Source organism: Leptonotus elevatus, chromosome 21 (assembly GCF_054856555.1).
Source record: "Leptonotus elevatus isolate MCC_2025b chromosome 21, RoL_Lele_1.0, whole genome shotgun sequence".
NCBI lineage: Eukaryota > Metazoa > Chordata > Actinopteri > Syngnathiformes > Syngnathidae > Leptonotus > Leptonotus elevatus.
In genome coordinates, this window is record NC_141259.1 from 10,385,200 (window position 1) to 10,411,890 (window position 26,691).

At 39.6% G+C, this 26,691-nt stretch overlaps 1 protein-coding gene across 4 annotated transcripts in view; it reads left to right on the forward strand.

Annotated features, from left to right (window-relative positions):
- Nucleotides 1-26,691, forward strand: part of csrnp1b (cysteine-serine-rich nuclear protein 1b) — a 109,035-nt gene that overhangs the window by 43,098 nt on the left and 39,246 nt on the right. For 3 of the 4 annotated variants that reach the window (XM_086065887.1, XM_086065886.1, XM_086065888.1), the window contains 2 exons: nucleotides 11,286-11,350; nucleotides 20,654-20,818. The gene's annotated coding sequence lies outside the window, so the exon portion shown is untranslated. Of the gene's footprint in view, nucleotides 1-11,285; nucleotides 11,351-15,767; nucleotides 15,845-20,653; nucleotides 20,819-26,691 lie in introns of those variants that run through there. The other variant, XM_086065889.1, reaches the window with a different exon arrangement.

A 26,691-nucleotide genomic window follows, 5' to 3' on the forward strand; every position in this document is an offset into this window, starting at 1 on the left:
CAACCAATCATGGCTCAGTTTGCTGACCAAACCCAGAAAACAGGTGAGCCGTGATCGGTCGTTACCTACTTCCTCAGCACAGGTGATGCCATCTTCAGTCAACAGCAGGTGGAAAATTGAGTTTTTTAAAGGTATTAATTGTCTAACTGCGCAGCTCCCTCTCTGCCCTGAGTTTAAGAGAAATGAGGGGAGCCGCTTTGATTAGCCGTGAGTCGGCTGCATTCCCTCCCTTAACGCCACATAACAGGGCAAATGAAAATAGGGAGAAAATATGAGCTGAGATTTCTACACATTTTCTTCCCGATGATAAAATGGAAGCAATTTTTTCCTCAATAATTTGATGATGCACCCGGCACCTTATCTGGACGTGGTCTCTCCATTGTCATAAAAAAAAATTACACTCCGTCAGTACTGCCGGAAGATCCGTCAGTTCGTCACTGACGAATGACGAGAAACTTAAAATAACGGACTATGCACTGGCGGAAGTGAGTTTTCGTCCGTCACCAGAATCGCCACTAACCGGGTCAGTACCGACGACGTGACAAATCTGAAGACAGTAAACACTAAATTACGGAAATGACTTTTCCTTAATGGTCAAGGGGGGAATTGGGAGCTAGTTAATGTGACCGCAATGATATTGGCTCGTATTGTTTTTATTTTGCCAATCACGCCGATGGTCTGTCGCCGATGCAACCGTCCTAAAATAGCGACGACGGACTGACGATGACGGACCGGCAAAATTAACTGACGCGCCCACTTCTGTGCTGGAGGAATACGTCTGGGAGATGACCCAAATAGTAAAAGTGTGATGACGGATGTCGTGGTCACCAAGCTACCGCCGACCTGGACAACCATTTGTTTGTTGCGTTTCCTGTGAGGACGAGGGCAAAATGGAGATCTGCAGGTTTTCTTTGAACTGCCACAGGCTTGTGTGTGTTTTTTTTTTTTTCTCTATCAGGGGTCAAGATTCGCAGAGAGCGTGTGCAAGCATGCTGTTACCATTTTCCCACTGCGGATATGATATATCAAAAGCGCGCCACAATCAGCGAGGAGGCGAGTAATCAGCCAGGCGACGGGAGGACATATGGCGAGATGATTAGACCTGCAGACCGAATTGAGTCGCCGCAGCTCCCTTCAGGGCTGGATGACATCCACACGCGGCGCTCTCGTGTTTTATAACTCAGGGCCGTGCCAAGGAGCCGCACGCAATCCGCTATAGGTTGGCTGACTTGTTGTTGTTTTGTAACAGGCTTTCAGTCTGCTAATGTAAGTGGCCCCGGCAGTGTGGGTCAACACACCTAATCCGCGGTGTGATCCGGAGCCATTTGATTGACTTAACGCAGGTTCACTCGCTGAGGAGACTTGGAAGTAGTGCTGACCTGGCTTACTTTCGTTTGTATGAGCTTAGCTTATAAACTGTAGCTGCTGCGTCTTCAATCTGTCCCGACTGTTCAAAAAGACGCCATTTTCATCAACGTGGCACTTTTCACGCAATCGTATAACCCTCGTTCCACTAATAAATTGTCATCAAAATATTACAACACTTTCATTTACAGAGTGCACCTGAATGCAGCTCTCGTCCCGTGATTACAGTTTCGAACCCCTAACCTCAAAACAGTAGACCACTAAACCACTATTCTGCCAAAAATTGTCTTTGCAATATTTGAAATCAACTCCCTCACTCCTTCACTTCATTTATCCTTTTTGATGGAATGTGAGCATCCAAGTCCTGAGCTACCCTTCCTCTCTGGGGTGGGGGGGGGGGGGGGGCTTCACATTCCCTCAAGAGGACAAGCCATCACTCCTTATTACACACTCCGGGAGGGGAAATAAGTAGGCCACGCTGGCATTATGTGTGTTTTCTCATGCCGCCAAGAGGGTTTGGAGCAAAGCTGACAAGGGTTGTACGTCCGCCGGGGATGTCAGAGGTGGTAAATAGGCGGTGGCATGTCTTAATATACACCTCACGGACACTTTCCGTGGAAAATACAAGCAAGACCACCCATGAGTACTGTGAACCTCCATTTTTTTTCAATGAAACAGTCCCATTTTTTAAGTATCGTTTTACCCCTCCGACATGCTTTTAAAAGTATTTCTTAGCAACTATAAATCTGACACAAAATATAGTTTATTTAAACTTGACTCATTGAGACATTTTCAGCAGCAAAAAAGTTTTCCAGAATGAATTTGGCAACTGTATTATTTTTCATGTATAATTAATACCTTAAAATTAAAAAAATTCCACTTGCTGCCGACGGAAGATGACACAACCTGTGCTGAGGAAGTAAATAACGACCAATCACGGCTCAGTTTGCTGACCAAACACAGAAAACAGGTGAGCCCTGATCGGTCGTTACCTACTTCCTCAGCACAGGTGATGTCATCTTCAGTCGACAGCAAGTGGAAAACTTTGTTTTTAAAGAAAAATAATGAAGTTATGAAATTCATTCTAGACAAAATATTAACATTTTACTTCGGAAAATGGCTCAATGAGTCAAGCATGCCTTTAAACACTAAAATATTCACCCAAACTATATCATTTTGTCAAAAAAGTGTCCACTAGCATAATGCTAACATATAACGGGCTAACAATGTTGTATGTTACCGTAATTTTTAACAACTACTACTTTACTACACACAGAACAACAACACCCTTATACAACACTGAAGGCAAGCCTCTCTAAATTTGGACTGGAATTGGCTTGTATACTGTTTAAAAAAAAAGAAGAAGAAATCACCTAAAAAGTCACAATCTAGTTTAAGTGTGAACAATGAACCACATTATAGCAAAGGAACACTATGTTTGCAAATAGCTGACCTAGCTAATATTCCACGTCTGGCCCAAAACTGCCCGTTACTTATTATTTAGTCCATAACCAGCTTTCAGTTATTGAATCTGTTCATCCCGGGAATACCTTCACATTGCCCGCCGCCGTTCAGGTGTAGTGAAAGCGCGCCAAGGTGGCTGGCAAGTCAACAGATGGTCCGTTGACCTCCCAATATGCGATTAGGCTTTTTAGGAGAGGATTTGAGAAGATCTTAGTTACTGCTTATTATTCCGTCCACGCTGGCTCACCATCGTCGTTGGCACACGTCCCGCCGCTTGCATCTGTCTCATTAGCAGACAACGCCGATAGCGAAGGAGCTGAATGTGAATATGATCCACTTGTGAACTAAATATGCCACTGCAATATTTTGTCAAATATTGCGAGGAAGTCTTTTGTCTGATAATCCCGATAATTTTGGCAGAAATCCCTCAGTATCTCCTTGGTTTAAGTATTCAGCTGAAGATCCAGCTGGCCGTTATTAAATGTTAAAGGAGCGTAAAGCCTAATTAGGCCAAGGAGTCCACTCCTGGGATGGGCCTTGGCGACATTCCTGACCACCAGGCAGAGAACTTCGCAGGCCTTCCTTCTGGGGCTCCGTTATTAAAGCGCCAGCCCAATTCTTGACTCGGGGTAAAACATGTCTGGTGACGTCCTCGTTAATACTATTAACAGTGACTATCACTGTAATTGACACTGTACTGCAATTAGTGAAACATCATCATTCATACCCCAAAACGTATAAAACAATTTTTTAATACTTTGTCCTTCACTCCCAAAAGCGTATTTAAAAGTTTTTTTTTAATGTTTTTTTTAATGCTAGAACATACAGAAGGCTTTGATGCAGCCTCTGACTTGAAGAGGTCGCTTAAAGCAATGGCAGTTAGGACAAAAACCGGCCAGCAGGTGGCAGCAGAGTATAAGAGATCATGTTGCAACAAGCTCTTTTTTTCCCAGTGTTTTCAACAGGTTGGTGAATAATGATGAAACTTAGCTATAATCTAATGCTAATTGCTGCAAAACGGAAACAGATACAAATAAACTTATTTTCCTGATGAAAGAAGAGATTCTAATCTTTCTTTTACTAGGTCCTATGTTTTTTATAGCAATAGAAACAATATTTCGTGGGCCTTGCAAAATCAGTCAAAATCAGTAAAATAGCCGGGAGCGAAGTGGGTTGCTTCAGTCAACAACACAGACCTCAAAATGACAACCAACCAGAAAGAAAACATATACAGTAATGTGTATGTTGGTACCATCGAAAAACTGAGGACCGATTCAAAGTGGCAATAAAACACATTTTTTGGACAATTATTAATGTTATGTTGAAGTTTTTTACCTAAAAAACAAACAAAAATATATAAAAAATATATATATATTAGATCAATAAATTCTGTATCTCCAAATTCTGTATTTTACAATTCTGACTTTTGACAAAACTCAATTTATTTCTTCAATATTGACTTTTTTAGTAAAATTATGTGGGAGTCTAAGATCAGTTTCGTGAAGGATAAGGATTTTATTAAAAAAATAAAATAAGGACAGCGTTTTTATATATTTTTTTGGTATGTTAAAAACCCCCCAACTAATTTGGGATTTATATATATATATTAAACATTAAAACACATTTTTTAAAGTCTTTCTAGACTTCACTGACCAAAGAACACATTTAAGTGTTAATGCTGTAATGATAAAACGTAACATTTATAATTGTTTATAAATACAACTATAAAATTCAGGGACCGCCGACATTAGTTGCAGCTCTGCTTCACAGTAAGAATGTTCTTAACTGAGCGTACCTTTTTGTGCTGCCTCACAATGTATTCTTACGCTGCTACACAAAGTAGTTCATTGCAAGCCGCTCGTCAATTGCACAAGCTATTATACCGGTAACGCATTTAACATTCAAGCCATGCATTTTTACAAAAATGGCCTCGCCCATTCCAATTTCCTTCCAATTCATTCTAATATATTCTTGTGAATTCTAGTAGTGTTGACTCTTGGGTGTTCTACTGTCACTGCATAACCAGTTTTTTTTGTAAGCGCAGCGCTCTCACTTTTTGCTGGGGAAGAATCTCGGGCAAAGGTGAGGTCACAATAGAAGCAAAATTACAAAACTAAAAAATGGTCTATACAATCTCTTTTTTCCCCCCATTATGACATATATACAATGGTGCATTCATCAAGCTACAGTGCTAATTTCCCTGCAGGCAATGTGCTCCATTTCACTCCCACTGTGTCTGCCTTTTAAAGACCCCCCCCCCAACCCAACCCCCCACCCCTCCCTCAAAAAATGAAGCAAAATCCAGCCCCCACACACCCTTAACCCCCCTCCATCTTATCCACTTCCTCCTGTTCAGGAAAATGCTGATATGTGCCTAAGAGTGCTTATTTTTCTCATCCATTACCAGATTAATTAAAGTGTGGCTCTTGCCAATGCCCAGATGGATCCTCAATACTTCAAATGAGCTTAATCACCATGCACTCCCTAATCTCGGGCTCATTTAAGGAATTGCCTAGAACATACAGATGACTGGACTTTTGCAATTTTCGACCAGAAAAGCTTTATCTGGACTAGTTCTGCTCTAGCGCCCCATCAAGTGGAGCTATTTGACGAGAGGGCTTTCACCCCCAACCCCCCCCCCCCCCCCTTCCTCACTTTCGATACGGCGCTTAAAGATTTCACTGTGTTGTGTGACGTGTAATGCCGAGCCCATGCATGTAGCCCGGCTTGTGTTCTGTGGAGATAGTGCCAACAACGTACGGCGGCGGCGGCGAGGCAAGGCGTTCTCGCAGCTCCTTTTGTTGTCCGCGTGTGTCATGACGGATTTGGTCGTCACCGGCAGTGAGCGAGAGTGACATGGGAGCACGCAATATGCCTCCAGGAAAACACAAACTCAGCCTATTGTGCTTATTTCGCACTCTGTGTCGCAGCGTGGTCGCTAATCTAATACGCCAGGCCCACTGAAGAGTCGTACAGATTTAATCAAGAGCGTGAAGTGCCATTTTTATTCACATTCATCCGTGGTTAAATCAGGGAATGGCACATTTTTTTGAGTCCATAGGGATTTTTTTAAGGACCCTCTCCTTATCCTTATGTCAATTAAACATAGCGGCTACTTAACTGAAATAAACGTAACTAAATTCAAATTCGAAAACAGGAAGTAACGGGGGCGGGTATCCGAGTGGTTGGTCGAGTGCTGTTCGCACCCTGAAATCACTCCGCCAGCCTTTCTCCTATTGGACATCACCGTGACGCTGCTCTTGTATTGAAAAATGTTCAAATCGAGGGCACAATGCATCACGACAAACCAACCTCCAACCTCGTGCATTGTGGTTGCGTATTGATAAGTGCAGGGTGAAAAGGAGTTCATAACGAAAAGCTGTGTTTCTATCAAGCAGCAGGGTTTGAGCCAGCTTTGTTCGGCCCACTTTTTTTTGTAATAGTCATCGTATTCGGAAGCTTGCCCATATTTTGGAAATTCTATTTCTAATTCTAGTAGCCAACTAGGAAATAACAGGGAAGTTTTTCCTGCTGTTAGCACTCTGAAATCACTCGCTTGCACCTGGCACATCATGGTGCCGTTGCATGTTCCTAAGTGCAGGGTGAAAATTATTTTAACGTAAAGCCTTGTTTCCACCCAGTTGTGGTTTGGCTCAGTTTTGTTTGCTGTACGTTTTTTTGGGGTAATATTTATCGTTTTTGCTGAATTTAATGGAGAATGGTCACTTCTGTGTTACAACGGAACTTAAAGCCTAATACTGTAAAAGGTCCTAATTGTCATGGAAACAAAAGACAGATCAAGATTTACCTATCCAATGATGCGTTTACCAGTTTGTGTCATTTAATTATTCCCATGCCTGCAATTTTATTCATGGTTATAGGCTATCAAAGAATTCCAGGGTGGGTAGAGTAAATAAATAAAAGATTGAGGAATCTCACACTCTCCAGTTAATAGTTTGTACACATAATAACATATTTTGACTCCAGGATCTATTCTATTCCCGGTTTGGGGCCTCATACTGGGTGCCCCCGGGGGTGGTGGGGTCTCAGCAGCCCTACCCACTATCCTGGGATAATCCCCTTGCACAGTCAAGCAATATGCTTCCTGTCTCCTTCCTGTTAAACAATTTCTCACCTGTGTCTTTCCCGGGGATAGATTTTGTTTAAAGTGGAAAATCGGCTGATTCATCAGAAAGGACAAAAGCCCTATTGACGCCATCCATCTCTGACAGTAGCAAAGCCGCAGGAATAAATCATTCATCCCGCTGTCAGTTAATGTAACATGCGTGCACAGGACACTTAATGGATCCTCGTTGTTGTAAGGGGTGTGTGTGTGTTTTTTTTTTTTTTGGAGGCTGGGAATCGACCCGTCCTAGAAGCCTTCCAAGTGGGGCGGGTGGGTTTACATTGCATGCATGTGCGAGTGGCCTTCCCTTTGCTTTCTGCGTGGCTGACCATGTTCAAGCCCTGAAGGGGTGGGGGGGGGGGGGGTGGCGTCAGAACAGAGAGTGGGGTCACATTCTGCAAGCCGACTGGATCTGATGTGCTCCGATCACCCCCAAGGCTCAGGCAGGGCCGTGTGCAAGCGCTGCGCCCCTTCCCCTCCGAGCACCTACCCCATAGCACCATCTGCTTCTCCACTACCGAGCCACACAGGATGGGGTTGATGGGGGGGGGTTACTGTAGCTCCTGACCCCCTCATATGTATCCCACTAAACAAGGTTTTTGCACCCAAATCCGCCATGTACGTTAATGCTATCGGACGTTGGATCCTGATTAACACAATGTGGGGAACGTAATGGCCTGTTCAGACTCCCGCTGAGGTTTGGGATGGAACGAAGGCGCAGCCCCGACACAATCTAATCCCACTTTTAACAAAATGCAAGCGCCAGAGGAGGTGCAGATGATTGTTCATTAGCACGCTCAGTGGGGGCTTCGCCTGTACTACCAAAGAGCCAAGATTAGGATTTCCTGTAAATCTAACGGTACGGTTATACAACCGCGACCTAGTCAAATTGACATTTTCTTTGCGTCATGACCAGTGTTGGGCAGTAACTAGTTACTAGTAATGCATTACTGTAACTTAGTTACATTTTACAATACCTAATACTCTGACGCATTACTTTTTTAAATACAATAACTCAGTTACAGTTACAAATTACAATATGTTGTGTTGTTAGTTACTTGATAAATTATTTTAATAATTTAATTGTGTGACACTCGTGAGGATAAGCGGTTCAGAATAAAATAATGAAAGGATGGCTGCTGTGTACTGCACTACTTCCTGTTTACAATGGATTGCCGCTAACGAAAAAGACGCATTGTGAGCAGGTGTCGGATTCATGCCATGGAGTGGCAAGGCAAGTGCAAGACGAGTTCTTCGACGTGGAAATATGCTCATTACTTGAGCATAAAGAAACAGTGTATGTTCTTTTTTTTTATTTTTTTATTTTTAAGTAACTGAAAAGTTACTTTTCACAGTAGCACATTACTTTTTTGTTTAAGTAATCATCAGAGTAATTGAGTTACTTTTAAAATAAAGTAACTAGTAACTAACTAGCTACTACTGTTCTTTTTTTTTAAAGTAACTAAAGAGATACTTTAAATAGTAACACATTACTTTTTTGTTTAAGTAATCATCAGAGTAATTGAGTTTTGAAATGAAGTAACTAACTAGTTAAACATTTTTTAGTTACGAGCACAACACTGGATAGTACATTACAAAATAATTCAGCCCAAGCCCAAACACGGTTCGAATGTCCTAATCATGTGAATACAACTCCAGAGCTTCATTTTTGTTGAGCACAGTTGATTTTCGTGTGCGTCTCAGAGCTCACACCAGTAGAGCCTAAAGTCATTAATGTTAATGCATGTATGTGTATGTGTGCTCGCGCATGCATCCCTCACTATTCCCGGCGTGGCTCTATATATAGGGCCGTAATGATGGCCAGCTCGGGGAGATGAGAGCAGTGAATTAATAAGCTCGGCAGAAGATCTCCGCAACCCGGTCTCTAGACAATGCCCGGTGCTCTCTGCAGGGAAAACGGAGCAGAGATGAGATGTTAAGAGCCTCCTTTTTCATCATTTCATCTCCCCCCGGTTGAAAGCTGGAAATGAATTGAATTCAGGCAGGAGGCACAAATGCTTCCATTTGAGCCAGAATTTTATTTCTGGATCCCAAATTGCGAAGCTAGCGGTCTGATTTATTGATGAGCTCGGTGACCGTTCTTAACGCCGCGGGTCACATCGCGATGAATGGAGTGTGAGGGGGGGGGGGGGGGGGGGGTGTAATGGGGATTAAAGTTCACCTCAAAATGTTCGCCATTAGTGTGTGTCTTACTTAGATTAGACTAATTTTTCAATATCAGCACCATATGTGTATATATATATATATATATATAGAAAATAGAATACATAATTTATGAAATTACAGTATCAATGACTAAAAGATGCAGCCATATTTGTATTAGTTAATTTTTTTTATGAAAACTTAGATTTTTTTTTATTGTACATTTAGAACCGCGATAATTGCGATTACAAATTTTATTCAAATTATATATATATATATTTTTTTATCATATCGCCCATCCCTAGTGCATACTGTATATATTTCTTTATATATTGTGTACTATATATGTATTTTTTATTACGCCATTCATTCATGTTATGTAGAATGATTGACTTTAGTCTGCCGATTGCCTTAAGTCGGCTGGGATAGGCTCCAGCTGCCTGCGACCCTGAACGCGGTAAGCAGTATGAAAAATGGATGCATTTTTTTTTCTCTAGACATAATACCCTGTATATTATGGGATTACTTAGCCACACGTTTATGCGCTGCATCCTTTTATTTTCCCCTATAAGCTGCATTTAATGAGAGGTCAGAGAAATCATCCCATTTTTTTAATGAAACTCATTTTATGCATTGTGTGCATTGTGTGCATATGAAGTCCTAATTCCTGTATTGAAGTCGTATATCTCCGCAGCGGCGGAAAAAGCCGACGCCGTTCGGCACGTGGCGCTGAGCCTGGCAATTTAGTCAGCGGTTCCTCTTTAGGAGTTTGCACCGTCATCAGTCATGAGAAGAACAATGCGCTGTGGTGTGAAGCAGAGGGATGCCGCGTGAATGCGGTTAAGCCGGCTAAGAAAAATCCATCCATTTTCCAAAGCGCTTGTCCTCATTAGGGTCACGGATGACTGGAGTTCGGATCAGCTGACTTTGGGCGAGAGGCAAGGGTGTACACCCTGGACCGGTCGCCAGCCAATCGCTGCTGCCAATGACGGCATCCGTTTAAAAATGCCGTAGTTGCTAGGTGTGATCAACTGTCTGTGTTAACACCCCCGTGGTGTGCGTGCGCGCATGTGCGCACGTGTGTGCATGCAGAGCTGTATTCTGGCAACTTGGTGGCGAATTTGTTGCCTACTTGTCATTGACTTCACGGACCCCCCCCCGACCCCCGCCCCAGTTATGTGCACGTGGATCGCCATTCGGCTTATATATATCGCATGATGCCAATAGTTCACTCACGATTATTCACAAATTTTATATCTGTTCTAAATGTACAATAAATTGTTTTCATACTCTTGTTAACATAAAAGTGGAAAAAAATGTTCAACTAATAGAAATTTGGTCTGTATAAATCTGTATCTTTTAGTTATTGAATAATAGTAATTTCATAATAATTCATAAAATTGAGTTAATATTAAAATGATGTACTGTACTTTGTGTAATATTGATTTGTGTTGAGGTCATTTTTCTGCCACTAGATGGCATAATTGCATTTGTGAGACGTTGGTGACAGCTCAGTGCATTTTCGTTTTCACATTAAGAGCTATCTAATCTTTAATGCGAAGTAACTTGGGAAATTCTGCACATTTTTAAAATTGTAAAATGCAACTTGACCCCCCCAGTCTCCACCAATAAATGCATTATTATTAAATTTATTGCTGCTAAATTTTGACGTGGACGTGTCTGCTGCGTTGAGACTGGAATTCCCCCAGTACAGGATTTCCAAGTAAGGGGCAGTCATTAATTGCGCGTTAAAAAAATGAGTGGCATTAAAGGAACTTTAAATGACACCCCAAATACCTATCTGTCTCTCTCTCTTTCTCTCTCCCTCTCTCTCTCTCTATCTATCTATCTCTCTTTATATATATATATATATATATATATATATATATATATATATATATATATATATATATATATATATATATATATATATATATATTCATCATCTTTCCATCTATCCCATCTTCCAAGCTTTTTTCCCCCCCATTCCCTCAGAGAACGTCTTAATTTGAACCTAGTGCCTCTTCATCGTCATCTCCGTAATCCCTTTTCAGCAGAGAAAGAACATTCTGTCACTCTTTGAAGAGCAGCCGCTACATTTCATTTGCATTTAGAGACCATTCTAATCCTCTAACCTCACTTTTTTTTTTTTCTTTTTTTTTGCAAGGCTTAAGAAATCTGTTGTCCAGCGGACGAAACCTCACCGATGCGGAATGGATTGCCTGCAGAGAGGTAATGTTGGCGTTAATGGCTGTACACAGAGACAAGCAGATGCTTGATGAAAGCGGGACGTTGTCGTGTTTACGCAGCCGATGCAGCTTCCCTTGTTAAGATCATTGTTAGATACAACGCCACAGCAACAGCTGTGGGGAGTGACTTTTTTTTTTGTGTACATTTAAATTGTTACCAGGTTAGGTGTAAATAAATCCAAAGCAAATAAATGCTAGTTCTACTATTACGACACCAACGTCGCCATTTTACAGGCCTATTGACTTTGGGACGCGGGTCTCGAGTAGAGCTCTCTCAGCAACCGCTCGCCGGCAAAGTCACATTCAGACGCTAATCAATGGATCAATATTTGCCGCCTGGCAATGTGCAGCATACCTGCTTGCCGCTTTTGCTGTAACCTCCCCAGAGATCCAGCAATGCCGCACAACCCATTCTATGTAATTGCTTTGTTAATCTCGGCGCTCTGATAAAGGCGCAGGGGTGACGTGAACTCACTCCCTCCCTCTCGGGGAAACGTCAAGACGGTGACCTGTTTGCTCGGCGGCGACCATCTGCCGTATGGACGGACTTTAGAAAAAAAAAGCTGCCAGTGTTAGCGGGATTAGCGTTGTGAATCTGTCGCTAGCAGATGAGGTAGACACGCAACAGGCAAAAAGAGCAAAACAACGACTAACAAGCTGATTGTTGGGAGAACGGGTGGACGTTTAGAATGAGCTGTTTGCGTAACGCCAGCAGACAACACGCTAAGCTTGAGCGAGATGAAGTCCGTAGTCTACTGATTATAAAAAGTACATTTTGTTTGATAATTAATCTTTTTTTTTTTTTAACAAATATTTAAACGACACGATTAAGATACAAAATGTCTTTGAGTTTCTCATTCAGTTTGACAGTGAATGATGGGATGCTGTTAGTCTGGTTGGGTTTTAATATGTGCACATTTTTGTATTTTGTTGGTGTGAGAAATCAATAAATATATTAAACGCGAAGATACAACATGTCTAAAGAAAACTGGTCTCAGGGAATTTTGGCATTAAATGGTTAAATTCCATTTTATTCTCCCCAAATACCTTTTTGGTACATTTGTTTTCTTCATTTTTACATTTCCTCCCCAAGATTTTTTTTCTCTAATAAATGATTTTGCTCAAAAAAACAACAATATTTTCCTTGAGGGGATTAGAAACTTTTCTCAGAAAAATTTGGATAATTTTCCTAAATATTACTTTTTTTGTACTTCATTTTTACATTTCCTGCCCAATACTTTTTTCTCCAATAAATTATTTTGCTCTGAAAATACAATTATTTTCCTTGAGGGGTTTAGAAACTTTTCTCTGAAAAATTTGAATAATTCTCTAAAATTTTACTTAGATTACCTAGATTTTTTTCCCTCCGAAAATTACACATTTTATTCACGCAAAATACAAATTTGTTCATTAGAAAGATTCACTTCATATGTTTTAAACTTTTTCCCCATTTCACGTGCAGAGCCATTAAGGCAAAATAAGACCAAATTATTGCATTTGCCCGCTTTAGTTAGCGTACATGAGTAAAAAATCCCCCCCCCCCCCTAGTCTCCACTATGTCTTGTGTAAAGCATTTAAGAGCCTATATAACCACCTCTCTCAGCCTTTTTTATTCAAGACCTCCCACCGACTGCAGTCACAGCAGCTCTTAGCTTTTCAAAGGGGACCTTAATCATTTTAATATGAATGCTGTTAAGTACCCCCCAATAATCACTTTGATGAAATAGCGGACATTTTAAACAGCTTTTCACCCCTGCCTTTCATCATTCTTCTCTTGCTTCCATCGCCACTGACTAATTCCGGGGCCTTGATGTGCCTCGTCGTACGCGATTGCAGCCTTCTAAATTCATCTCGCTCCCAATCAATGGAAAGAAGCATTCCGAATAAACATATTCGTCCCATGTGGTCCTGTAAAAGACTTGTTGATATTCATCTAGATCAAATGAATAACTGGAATATAGACTTTTTTTTTTTTTTTGTCAACACAAAAATCGCCTAGTAACATAATTGCCCATGTCATTTTCAGTTTAGTCAGTCTTAATTATTTGCACCATACATGGCCCTAATTCATGACAAACTACTTATCAGTGAGTCTTCTTCAGCCTATTAATGTCTTCTTGGATTTAGAGGGCTCATGTGACAAAAGAAGTTAATAATTTGTACATAATATGAATAATTTGCTCTGAAAATTTAGCAACGTAGCGCAATCCGCTCGCAGAAAGTACTCGATGCCTTCGCAGATGCCTGCTTTGTCAAACTCAAATCCCTTTTAGCGTAGCGGCGCAAATGATAGCGATAAGAGGCAAGCAGTGCAAATGAGTCTTTGTTGACTTATTTATCACTTTTGTGTTACCTTGGTATCTCTCGAGCTCTCGCTCTCTGCCTTTTGGCGCTTGCGCTGCCTTGTGGTTTATTCATACCACATCTCATCATTTATTAAAAATTCAGTCAGTGGGGCAGGCGAAGAGAGCATTAAGGAGCGAAGTCGACAGGCTGCTTGGAAAATCATCCTTCCCCGGCGCCAAGTGGGGCTCCTCCTTCCCTCGCGCCACAAGACAAAGGGAAGATGGTGTCGGGCCGTCGGAGGGAAATAACACTCGCTTACATCTCACATTAACGACATACTTACTTTCGACAATGTGCTCCTTGCTATCTTAACTCGTTTGTTCCTGTTGGGGAAGTCTGCTTTTGTTCAGATGATCTGCACCGAATGAATTTAGAAGGACTGACCCGTTTCGTGGCTTTTCGCATTCTTTTCCATGACTCCCCCATGACCAAAGTACAGGAAGAGCAACAAAGCGCAATAAAAATTCTTCAAATCTCCCAAACATCAATGGGAAAGAACAGACCCTGTGGTAACCTCTGAGCGGAATGTCGCAGGGGTGTCAGATAATCGGTGCATGGGAAGACCGTGGTCCTCCCAAAACAGGAGCTCCTTTCCGAAGTTAAAACGAAAGGAAGCGCCACAGATTTTTCTTTTCTTTGAACGTCTCACGATTCGATTCCGATTTTGGGTGTGCGATTCGATTCAGAATCGATTTTTGATTACGAACTATTTTTGATTCAAAATGGTTTGATTGACAATGATTTTTGCTTCAATTTATAGATGTGCAAGGAATTGTAATGATCTACTCCTGTCTGACTCGCTAATGCTAATTAGCGCGCTACTCACGGCACTTTCAGCACTCAGAAGAACAGCTCCACGCTGCAAAAAAACAACTTTTATTGGAATAACTTGATCGTGACTTTTTCCTTCTACTCTCTAATGTGGCTACAAGTTAACAGTGTATTAGACCGCGTGGAACCACACGGCCTCTAAGTGGCCAAATCGGGTACAACATGAACAGCGCTCCCAATAAAGGCACACACAAACAAAGGGACGATAGTATAAAATAATTTTAATAAAAGCGATTTTGGGACATTTAAAATCTATTCTGAATCGTACTAAATGAGAATCGCGATTCTTATTAGAATTGATTTTTTGGCACACACCTAGTAATTGCTAAACTAAGAGCAACAAAACGGAAATGTGAAAAATTTCAGGTTAGTCTATGACTGAGAATTGAATTTCCCGTCCATCCATTTTCTATCGCACTCGTTAGGAATAGGCGTGTACTAATACCAGGTATCGGCACTCGTGATAGTGACCAATACTAATACTGGCCACTTTACAATCAGGGACTAGAAATTATAAATTAGAAAGATACAAAATTGAAATTTTAACCAAAAATGATATAATGGGACATATAGGTTTTCCTTAAAATTACCTGTTATTGTTTTTTGCAAGGAAATGTTATGTATCAAAAGTCATTTTGGCATCGGTAATTGGTATCGGTATTGGTGACTACCCACGATTTGAGTACTCTTACTGGTATCGGACTGAAAAAAAAAGTGGTATTGACATCACTAGTTCTTGTCCTCATTGGGGTCACAGATAAGTTGGAGCCTATGCCTGCTGATTTAGCTTTTTCAGTCACTTAATTCCTACCCTGTGCTGCATCCTAACAACTTGATTCAAGTGTTTTTCATAAAGAAGCCAAACAACTTTTTCAACTTTTTAGTATTTCCAAAATCCCCCATCTGAAATGGAACTTCCAGGGAGTAGCCACAAATGTGTACGCCACTTTTGCATAACTTGTGACTTTGGCCATTTCTGTGAGAATCCCCATTTTTTCTCTTCCCATAATCGCATCCCACACAGTTCTTTTCCACGAACGATCAGACAAAACAAAACAGCATTGATTATGTACGCAATTGAAAATACCACCCAAAAAAAAAAAAAATCCCCAAACTCACCCTGACTAATGTTTAGTTCAAAAGCAAAGTTTGATTGTGTAATTTAAGCCGTGCAGTTTGCCGACCTTTGGCCGGCAACTGTCTCTATTCTATTTCAGTCTGGCTTTCCCTGTGGTCTTTTACTGTTCATCAGCTGTCTTGTCGGACACTGGATATAGATAGCTCACACAGAGGAAACACGGTAAATAATCACTTGGATCCATTGCTTGAGTCTAGTTCACAGGATGTTTGTTCTTTGAAGGGGACATATTATGACAAATTGACTTTTTTCATGGCTTATATAAAAAAAAAAAAAATAGTTGGGTCTCTTCTGAAGTGCTGCCTCCACAAGTGAAAATGCTTTTCATGTGTTTATGGGCGCCCTGTTTGTCATAGTAACGTCACCTTTACTCACCATTGGCCCAGCAGTATATGAGGCGGGTTAAACATATGCTCATTTGCATAAAACAGGGCTAACCCATAAAATATCATTGCTAAGAAATGGCGTGCAAAGAGTGCTATAATTCTCGATCCTTGAGGCATTTTGACGAAAAGCATGTTATTAAGACACATGGGGACTATTTTAAATGATGGAGAGAGAGAAAAGCATCTGTGCTTTGGCATCCTGAGCAAGCGTGATGAAATGCGGTCCAGTCTGCTCGGCGGATCGTAACTTGGTTTGATGGAGTTTTTGAGGAGCAGGTGAAAGGTGGCCACGCTAAAGAGTTAATTAAAATAACTAAGCTGCTAATGCATTCACACTGTGGAGGGGGCTGGTTTTGTCCTAATGTATGGATGTTTGGGGGGTCTCCACGCTTTGATGTATGCCCATGGACCATCAAAGGAAGTGTGTAGCGAAAGAGACCAGCATGATGAATGGGGGAGTCATTATTCTTTTTTTTTTTAAGGATTTTTTCTTTTCTTTTTTGCAAAACAAAACAAAAACAACTCGTACGTTTGGCCATTCATTAGTGATACCACTAAGACAGTGAGGTTCACCTTCATTAAACACATTGAGACATTTAAAAGTAAAGTGAATAAATAGAAGTCGATTTCTAAAACTACTAAAATACCATAGAATGATTAAAGAAAAAATCTTAACTGGATTCAAAAGCATTTTCCACTCGTGTGCAGCATAACAGCTAAATGCTGCTTCGCCATCTTTGCTTTTTAACTCTGGGCTTCACTAATTAGCCGGAGTCTGACCCCTACTGGGTTTATATTCAATCAGCATTTTTGTCATGTAAGAGGCGATTACATTTTTTAATTGTAATTAATCGCGTGACTTCACTAGTTAACTCACGATTAATCACAAATGTTACATCTGTTCTAAATGTACAATAAAAAAAAATCTAGGTTTTCATAGTGTTGTTAACAAAAGGGGGGGGGGGGGAAATGTTAACTAATAGAAATAGTTCAAATGATTTTTTGACGTTTATAGCCGTCAATGGCAGTGAATGAGTTAAATGCAGTAAAAAGTCGATATGTATATAAAATATTGGCATTTGTATTTTTAATCTCAAGTAATGATTTTTTTTTCTTTTGCCACTAGAAGGTTAAAACTCGAGTCTTTCTTACTTACCCCCCACCCCCACCCCCCACCTTTGCTGCACTGTACAGCCGTTGCGCAGGCTGCCAAATTAGCACGCTGACATTTCAATAATCACCAGCTGCTGTCATCACCTGGGAGTTGGCGTTTGCACCTCCGTCAACACATCCTTAAGTGTCATATTTGCACATGTTGACATTTGCACTGTAAACATGATATTTGAGCGCTCAATGAATATCTGTGAAAAACAATACTTATTCTTTTTCTTTTTTTTTTCTCTCACTCTCTCTGGATTGTGTTTTTTTCACCTACCGTACATAGCTGGGTCTGGATCCCGCCATGAACGAGCAGCTCATTGTACAAATCGTGAGGATCTGCCTGAAAGGTCAAATTTGGTTCATGACTTCTTGGCCTCCTTTCGAGACAGCCCAAAGTATAATGACAGATGACAGAAACCAAATAAAAGGGTGTAACGCCAACATACTTTGGCCGAGGTAAAAAGCATCTGGCTGCCAGAAAATGGTAGCTCCGCGGAAGCCACTTTAATAAACTCCAGTGACTCAGCGAGGCATCCTGCACAGCTTGAAGTGCGGCATGTGTTACGCCCTCCAGGTACAACCTCATCACTGGAAGGTAAAACGAAACCCGGCGCATTATTAAGGGTGGTGACGACTTGAAGCGTTCAGCCCCTCGGGGCACGATTAGCCGGCAACGCCGCTGTCAGCAGAGCTTTAAAGTCATTACTGGGGAATTAGCGGAGTAGTTGTAAGGCCCAATAACGGCGTGTGTGACAACTAAAAGGCATTTGAATAAATGTCATGTGTTGTTGTTGTTGTTGTTGTTGTTGTTGTCGCAAGAAGAATTGTTGTTGGTTGCAGGCCGCGAGGTGAAAATGATGCGCTAATGGTGCGCAATGTACTAGCTTGCACAACGGCGTGAGAAGAATATGTTGGCACAAACTCAGTTACTGCCATTTTTATTTGTTGTCGTTTGTTTTATAATTATAGGATAAATGTTTTTCCACACTTCATTTGCTGACTGTGATTATAATTTAAGTAGTACGTTGGCATAGATTAACTCATTCGCTGCCGTTGACGGCTATAGACGTCAAATATGCATTTGAACTATTTCTATTAGTTAATTTTTTTTCTACTTTTGTTAACAAGAGTGTGAAAACCTAGAATTTTTTTATTGTACATTTAGAACAGATATAAAATTTGTAATTAATCGTGAGTTAACTAGTGAAGTCATGCGATTAATTACAATTAACAAAAATTAATCGCCTGACACTCCCTAATTTGTAATGATCTTTTCTTTTTTAAATCGTGTCAGGCGATTACAATTTTCAATTGTAATTAATCACATGACTTCAATAATTAACACAATTAATCAAACATTTTATATCTGTTTTAAATGTACAATAAAAAAAGTTTTTATGTTTTCATGCTCTTATTAACAAAAGTGGAAAATTAATAGAAATAGTTCAAATGAATTTTTGACGTCAATAGCCGTCAATGGCAGTGAATGAGTTAATGATAGCGTATTGCGCATTCTGACTCTGAGTAAAATAGTAACTAACTACAAAGTTAACAAATTATTCTTATTGGGTTTTAAAAATCAATAGAAAATAGAATGTTATTACTGCTTTTATTTGGTATTTATACTTCCTGTTTTGTTCCAGTTGGGGTGGAGCCAGGTAGATAAAACTAAGGTACATATTTTTTTTCAAACAATTCTTGACGTGACTGTAATTATCTTTAATGTGGTTCCATCCATCCATTTTCTGTACCGCTTGTCCTCACAAGGGTCGCGGGGGTTGCTGGAGCCTATCCCAGCTGGCTTCGGGCAGTAGGCGGGGTACACCCTGAACTGGTTGCCAGCCAATCGCAGCTTTAATGTGGTTTTCATTATTATTTTTTTTATTCCATTGACGAATGCAGTGAACATATTTGTGGTTTGCTATTGAAGAACTCGCTTGTTCGCTTTTTTCCCCCCCACTAGAACTGTAACGCCCGAAGATATCAACACAAGTATCCAAAAATGAAATCATACGTAAGGATAAATATGTGAGATGTTTGAAATAATTTTAATTACGAGTATACGGTGTAACCTTGATTTAGCGAAAATAGTCTACATTTTGTACGTCGTGGAGGAGCTAAGTTTAGCCGTTGTTGTTAGCAGCGTTCTCCTTGACTTACGCTAAGTGGCTATTAATCAATAAAATGAAATCACACGTTAGGATAAATATGTGAGATGTTTGAAATTATTTTAATTTCGAGTATACGGTGGAACCTTGATTTAGTGAAAATAGTGTTGAGCCCACTCAAAACTGCCCTTCTAAAGTAGCTGTTTATGTCTGATACAGAATTGGCTGCAATTCACCACAGTGCCAGTAAATGGCGCTGTGGTGCCATCTTCGGATTCCGGCTGCTCTCATCATAGATTATTAACAGATTTAGTCGGCGAGAGCAGGCTAAAACACGTGTGAATTGGCGGCCATAATAGCAGGGCCACTGCCCTTCATAAGGTATGTTTAGCATTGATATTAGCTTAGCATGACTGTAAGCATTATTGAGAAGCGTTGCTATTCATATCATTGGCTGTTTTTCACTCAGGCGCTAGTCGTGTATACGTCTTTCGAACATGCTATTTTCGATACAGTACACAGTTGTTTTCTTGTAGCATCTAATCATAATTGAGTTTTGTTTTTTCGAGATTCGAACACCAAACCTCAGAACCACGAGGCAGACGTGCTATCCACTAAGGCACCACGCTGTTCATAAATTCAAGTAGCCCATATACATTGTTCTGAATGTATAGCAGTAGCGTGACATCCACATTTTCAGAGGTGGCAAATCCAGGTCCAGAAAGTAAAAACCCTGGCACTGTTTGGCTTTAGCCCGAAGTGCTAGCTAGCTAGCTCCCTAGCTAGTTCCCCGGATGCTCGGTTACCTGCTAGGGAGCTAGCTAGCTAGCTAGCACCAGGGGCTAAAGCCAAACTGTGGCAGGGTTTTTACTTTCTGGACCTGGATTTGCCACCTCTAAGTTTATAAACATGTGTAATGTTTCCTTATGTTGGCCGACTGCCATGTTGGCTAGTAGCAGGCGGCGGGAAAACAACACATACGTCCCTTGCTTTCCTTTGAACTTTCCCCGTCGTCAGCAGAAATCTTCAACATCTCTTTGCCATCTCGCTAATTTTAAAAGCTTGTTTTTCGGGGGGGGGGGGGGGGGTGACATCATGCATTCCGTTTGCGAAAATCACCACCTTGAGCAGACGTGATGGCATGCGTGTGATGTTATGTAGCGCCGTTTCATGTGCAGGCAGAAGAGTGGGACGTCATCACATGATTCATCCCAGATTTCCACATTTGACCCGCAGCTGCCATTGGAATCCGATGATGTATTCTCCTTTTTGTCTTAATTCTGTTTTCTTTCATGATTATTATTTTTTTCTTTCAGGAACATTGCGTTCCCGCTTGTCCGCCACGTCGCTTTGATAGCGCAGCTGTAACAGCCGAACCGATGCCAGCAATAACTTGAAGAAGATTGAGAGGATAACAAGTGGGAACGCTAAGCGGTGCGTCTGTATTTGCCCGAGGGAAAACGCGGAATAACAAGCTTAAGGTGAATTGCTCCTGCTAGCTGTTCGAATATCATGTTCTCATATCATACTTTTTTTTTTTTTTATTATCACTGTGACTGATAGTGATGGTTAAAAAAAAAACTCCCAAAAAGGCAACACATTTATTAAGCTTACATTTATTGACTGTTTAGCAAAAATCAATTTTTGCTCCAACATTTCAGATTTAATATGCTTTATTTTTTCTCTGTAACATTTCACAGTTGGAAATCAATTTTTCAGGACCTCTGGAAATGTTTTGATTTTGGTATGTCACATTAGGAAAAGTAATAAAACCAATCATGGCTCATTTTAAGGGAGACATTATGCATTCTCACAATTCTAAAACAGTTCCCCGACGCCATGTCTTGTCAAGAATTAGATTACTTGCCTTGCTGAAATCCAATTGTTTTAGAGGGTGATCCTCTCTCATGCAAATGAGCAAATGCTTATTTCATTTCTCAAAAGACATTATGCATGTGTAATATATCCAGTATTTAACAGCAAAGAGATTAACTCAAACAACAAAATAACCACATAGAGAGAGGGCTCTTATTCCATTCAAGGACAGCAACATGATACATTTTTTTTACGTTTCAAAAAATTCCACCACCTCCAGAATGATTATTTATTTTATTTTTGTTAATTAAACAATGGCCGCCAATTGCTCTGCAACTGAGCTTGGTTATTAGCAGGCAGCTTGTACAAGCAGAAAAAAAGAGATCAGTCACAATATTTTCACTCGTGAAGGCAGCACTTCATACATTACATTGTGTGCATGACCAAACACGAATACCTCGCCACGTTGTCAACTTCACAGAGCAGTCACTGTAACTACTGTATGTTAGTTAATGCTAATCTGTTAATCCAACAGAACTCAATGCAGCTCTGCTTACCTTTTAGCTTTTGACATAATAGCAGAATACAAGACAGTGTGTGTGTTCCAGGCCATTGACGGCTATAAATGTCAAAAATTAATTTAAACTATTTCTATTAGTTTATTTTTTTTTTCACTTTTGTTAACAAGAGTATGAAAATGTACATTTAGAACAGATATAAAATTTGTGATTAATCGTGAGTTAACTATTGAAGTCATGCGATTAATTACAATTTTTTTTTAAAAATCATCGCCTGACGAGATGATTATTAAAAATTAGGGGCGTCAGGCGATTAATTTTTTCATCCGCAATTAATTGCATGACTTCAATAGTTTAATCACAAATTTTATATCTGTTCTAAATGTACAATTTTAAAAATCTAGGTTTTCATACTCTTGTTAACAAAAGTAGATTATTTTTTTAAACTAATAGAAATAGTTACAATTATTTTTTGACATTTATAACCGTCAATGGCAGTGAATGAGTTAAAATACTCAGCTTTTTGTTTTTTTTCACCATGCACCAAATCTGTCACTCAAACCTCACGTGAATAAGGAACACTTCTACCCCCTCGCAACATTTCGACTTTTCGACACACACACCAAAAGAAAGCAAGTCTGCTTTACAGTAGCGTGTTAATGGTTCAAAGGCTTCTTTCCAGCGTGTGCACCCCCACCCCTCGCTGAGCGTCGCTCGCGGGGCCGCCATCTGACGCGGACCGCATGCCGAGCTCGTGTGTGACGCTATTGACTTTTTACGTTCAGTCTCGCAGGAGGGGGAAAATCAGGTTGGCGGCATTCTCGCGCACTGTGACTTTTGGCAAGAAACAAAAGCAGCCTTGCTTTGGAATTGACGGCTTTTGCTGACCCGCTGATGTCATGCCGGCTGCGTGAATGGTGATGTCATGTGCATTAAAAAAAAAAAGAAAGAAAAAAAAAGCTGAGTGGAGTGAGTGCCATAAAGGAGGAGCGTCTCGCAGCCCGAGCATTAGCATAGAGGCCAGACAGGTCCGCTTTCGAACCCAATCACCCGAGCTGTCGTCTTTCTTATTGCTTGCAGCCAACCCGTGCATCATTCCTTCACTTGGAAATCAACAAAAGGGAATTCTTTATATTCAATTTTAGGCTCAGATCAACAATACAAATTTAATCTTAATATTTAATGGGTCGGAAGTCATCACAGACCAGGACCTCGATCCATCATCCACACTGCAACATGTAATGTTATTATAAAAAGTCTACACCCCCCTGTTCAAACCCTTTATTTTTTGTGCTAAATTAAATAAAACCTTTTTCCACCATTAAAGTGACCTCTAAACTCTCAAATTTAATTGAAAAAAAGTATTTTTTTCCGAGAAGGCAAGCAAAAATTAACTTATAAAATGTGGTTGCAAAAGTGTGCACACCCCCTTATAACTATACTCTGCCTCTGTTCACATTTAAACGCATGATAAATGGGAGTACGCATTTAAAGAGCCTCTGATTAACTTGAAATTTATTTAAGCTGTTCTAGTAGGCTTTTCCTGCCATTTTTTTCCCTTTCTAAAAGAAGCCTGAAGGGTTGTTGTTGTTGTTTTTTGCTAACACTGACTGCCACAGTTGAAACTGTTCATAATTCCCTCCACCTTGACTAAGGCATCAGTTGAAGCAGCAACTTTTTACTGTATATCCACCTTACACTGTAAAAAACAAACAGTTTTTAATCTGAACCTAAAGTGTAAAATAAACAAACAAATGAATAAAATACTGAGTCACTTTTTCCTTTTGTGATTTTCCAAATGAATAGAAAGCATAAACGATAGCCGGATTCATGCCCCCGGGGCGGATTGAACAACAATGTCCTTTTCAAAGAAATTTCCTAAAAATATATTTATTTGCCCCTGCAGAGCTCGTCTCTGCCTCGCCGTAATTGGGGTGTGACCTAAATATCTGACGGGAAGCTGCACTTGAGCGAGTGCGCCGCCTCATTGACCTACATATGTAGAGAGCATTGGCGGAGCTTTTGTGCACGAATCGATACCGCACGGCGGAGCGTCCTTGCACTTGGCCTTTTTCGAAGCCGCTCGTTTCGTTCCTCTTGACGTCCCAACCCTGTTGTCCTCCAATTAAGCGTCATTAAGTAAATATTTATAATTAAAGACGATAGCAGGGAGTGGGGGAGAATGTTAATTACCATTTTGACTAGGGCAAAGGTTCAATTGCAAATTGCAGTGTTGTAATTAAATTTAGTAGGAACAAATTAGCCCCTAGTTTGATGTTGCTAGTTCTCCTAAATTTGTGTATTAGGTACCTGGGCCTTGAGTTGGGGGACTTAAACTATGGAGGCCCAAAACTGCCACAATTAAAAATAAATGATTGCATGTGGAACAGTGGCGACAGCTCCCCATTGATTGCATCTGAGATCATATCAAATGCGCCGGCAGATAGTGTTGATGGCCGGCAACAGGGCGCCCGATGGAGTGGCTGCAAACGGAAAATGCCACTGATTGTGGAGACGTTTTTTTTTTCTAAACATCATTCTGCCCCCCCCAAAACACACACACACACAAGCAATATGTTTGCATAAGACTCTGCGTTTATCTGCGCATTAAAACTAAATGTTTTAGTTAAGTTAAGTGGCGGTTAAGTGGGTTTAGTGCGACCGCAGTCCATGGCGGGACAAAATTTCCCATTGAAATCAATTATAGTGGGATTAATTTGTTCCAGAGTCCAAACAGTTAGTTTATTTAATTTAATATAACTATTAGTACAATAATTTATTGTAATAAAATGTTGTTTTTATAGTTGCTTAAATTATAATTAACTGATCATTAAATTAAATATTCAATAAAATTAAAATATGAAATTGTTTCGTTATAATATTTTTATGTAAACATTTTTTTTCTTAAAATTCAAGCTTTTTGTATTTAACCTTTTAATTAATGAAAATATGTTTTTCAAATTTTTCAATTTATTTTAGTATATTTATAGATGATAAAATATAATGCAAGATGTTTTCATTTCACTAGTTATAATTCTTTTTTTTTTTAAATAAATGTACCTATTGTTAAGTAGTAACTATTGATAACTATTGTTAAAAAATATCTAATTAATTTTTTTAATTTTGTAAATATTTTTGTCTTAGGTATTTTTCATTTTAATAAGTAAACATTCAAGCTATTTCATTTATAATTTATTTAATTGTAATTAATTAATTTTATTTGAATTATTATCATTATTTCAATAAACCACTTTACATAAAATCAGTCATTTATATTTTAATGTTTATTTTCCTGATTTTATGTAAAATATTTGTTGTGATAAGGGACTAATTACTTGTTATATGAATTGTCTATAATTCAAATTAATAAATAATTTTTTTTATAAAAAAAAATGCAGTTAGGTTGTACATATTTTTTTATACTTATATAAATTGTTCATTTTATTAATTAAATAATTCTGATTATGAAGCAAGTTTTGTTTTTTTCTCACCCCAAACACATTTTGAGTTCTATACAAGCCACTGCTGAAGGAACTGTGGGGAAAATGCATACTGTATCCGCCTGTGTGTTAAATGATGACAACTGAAGCAAAAGCAGACAAAGGCGGTCATCAAAATCCATTAGATGTAATTCCCCGGCGGTTTTAGTAATTGATTGCGACACGTCCGCCTCCTGTTGACGATAGCGCCGTGAGCCGTGGGTGAGCGCGATTGATTTAGGACTTCCTCCCCGCACTCGTCTCGCCAGCCTTGGCAACAACAATAACGTCGGCTCCGGCCTGATGTTCCAGTGTCCTTGTGTAACCCCCCCCCCCCCCCCCCTCATGTAACCCCCCCGGGGAATGCTCTACGCCCTGTAAATAGGAGCATCCTCAGGCTCTTATATTGACCGTGACTACTTAAGCTGGGTGATAGGTGACTTGATGCTGGAGTCAAAAAAGGCCACCCTGCTTGTTTTACAGCTTTTTTGTCGTTTTAAAGGCTGCGTTTATTCGGATTGCAATAAGCAGCCGTTGCAAACCTTTTTTTGCGCCACGGAACAAGTCACATTACATTGAATTAGAGCTGTCAAAATTAATCGACAAGTAATCGATTATCAAATTAATCAACAACTTTTTTAATAATCGAGTAATCGTTTGGAGCCATATTTTGATAAAAAATTGTCCAAATCCTCTGATTTCGACATATCAACAATAATTGTTGGCCGATTTCTGTTTTCCTTCATGAAAGAAGACTGATTATCTTCTGTGTTTAATCAAAATAAGACATTTGCGCACACTTGTTTTTTACTTTGGAAGACAATGATCGAACCGCTAACATCAACATCAATCCGCCTTTTTTTGTAATCACTATAAAAAAATGCCTGTGTAATAGACATTATCACAAAATTAACTCAATCACTGCCATTGATGTCAAAAATTTATTTGGACCATTTCCATTAGTTTAACAGTTTTTCCCACTTTTGTCAACAAGAGTATGAAAAACTAGAATATTTTTTATTGTACATTTGGAACAGATATAAAAGTTGTGATTAATCGTGAGTTAACTAGTGAAATCATGCGATTAATTACAATTCCAAATTTTAATCGCCTGATGTCCCTAATTTTTAATAATATTTTCTTTTTCTTTTTTTAAATCGTCAGGCGATAATTTTTTTAATATTGTTATTAACCGCATGACTTCACTAGTTAACTCACGATTAATCACAAATGTGTATCTGTTCAAAATGTACAATATTTTTTTTCTAGGTTTTTATACTCTTGTTAACAAAAGTGGAAAAAAATGGTAAACTAATAGAAATGGTTCAAAATAATTTTTGACGTCTATAGTTGTCAATGGCAGTAAATGAGTTAATGTTGGTTTAACATTTTTATGTTGAGCTTTTTCACTGAAAAAAATAAAATACTGTATTATTAGTAGTATTTTATTGTTTCCTTCAAACCCTTTGTTGTTAGGTTAGGATTTGTTCTTGGTCCTTGTGGGATTTTGACGAAAGTATGTCACAGGTATGTTATAAAAGA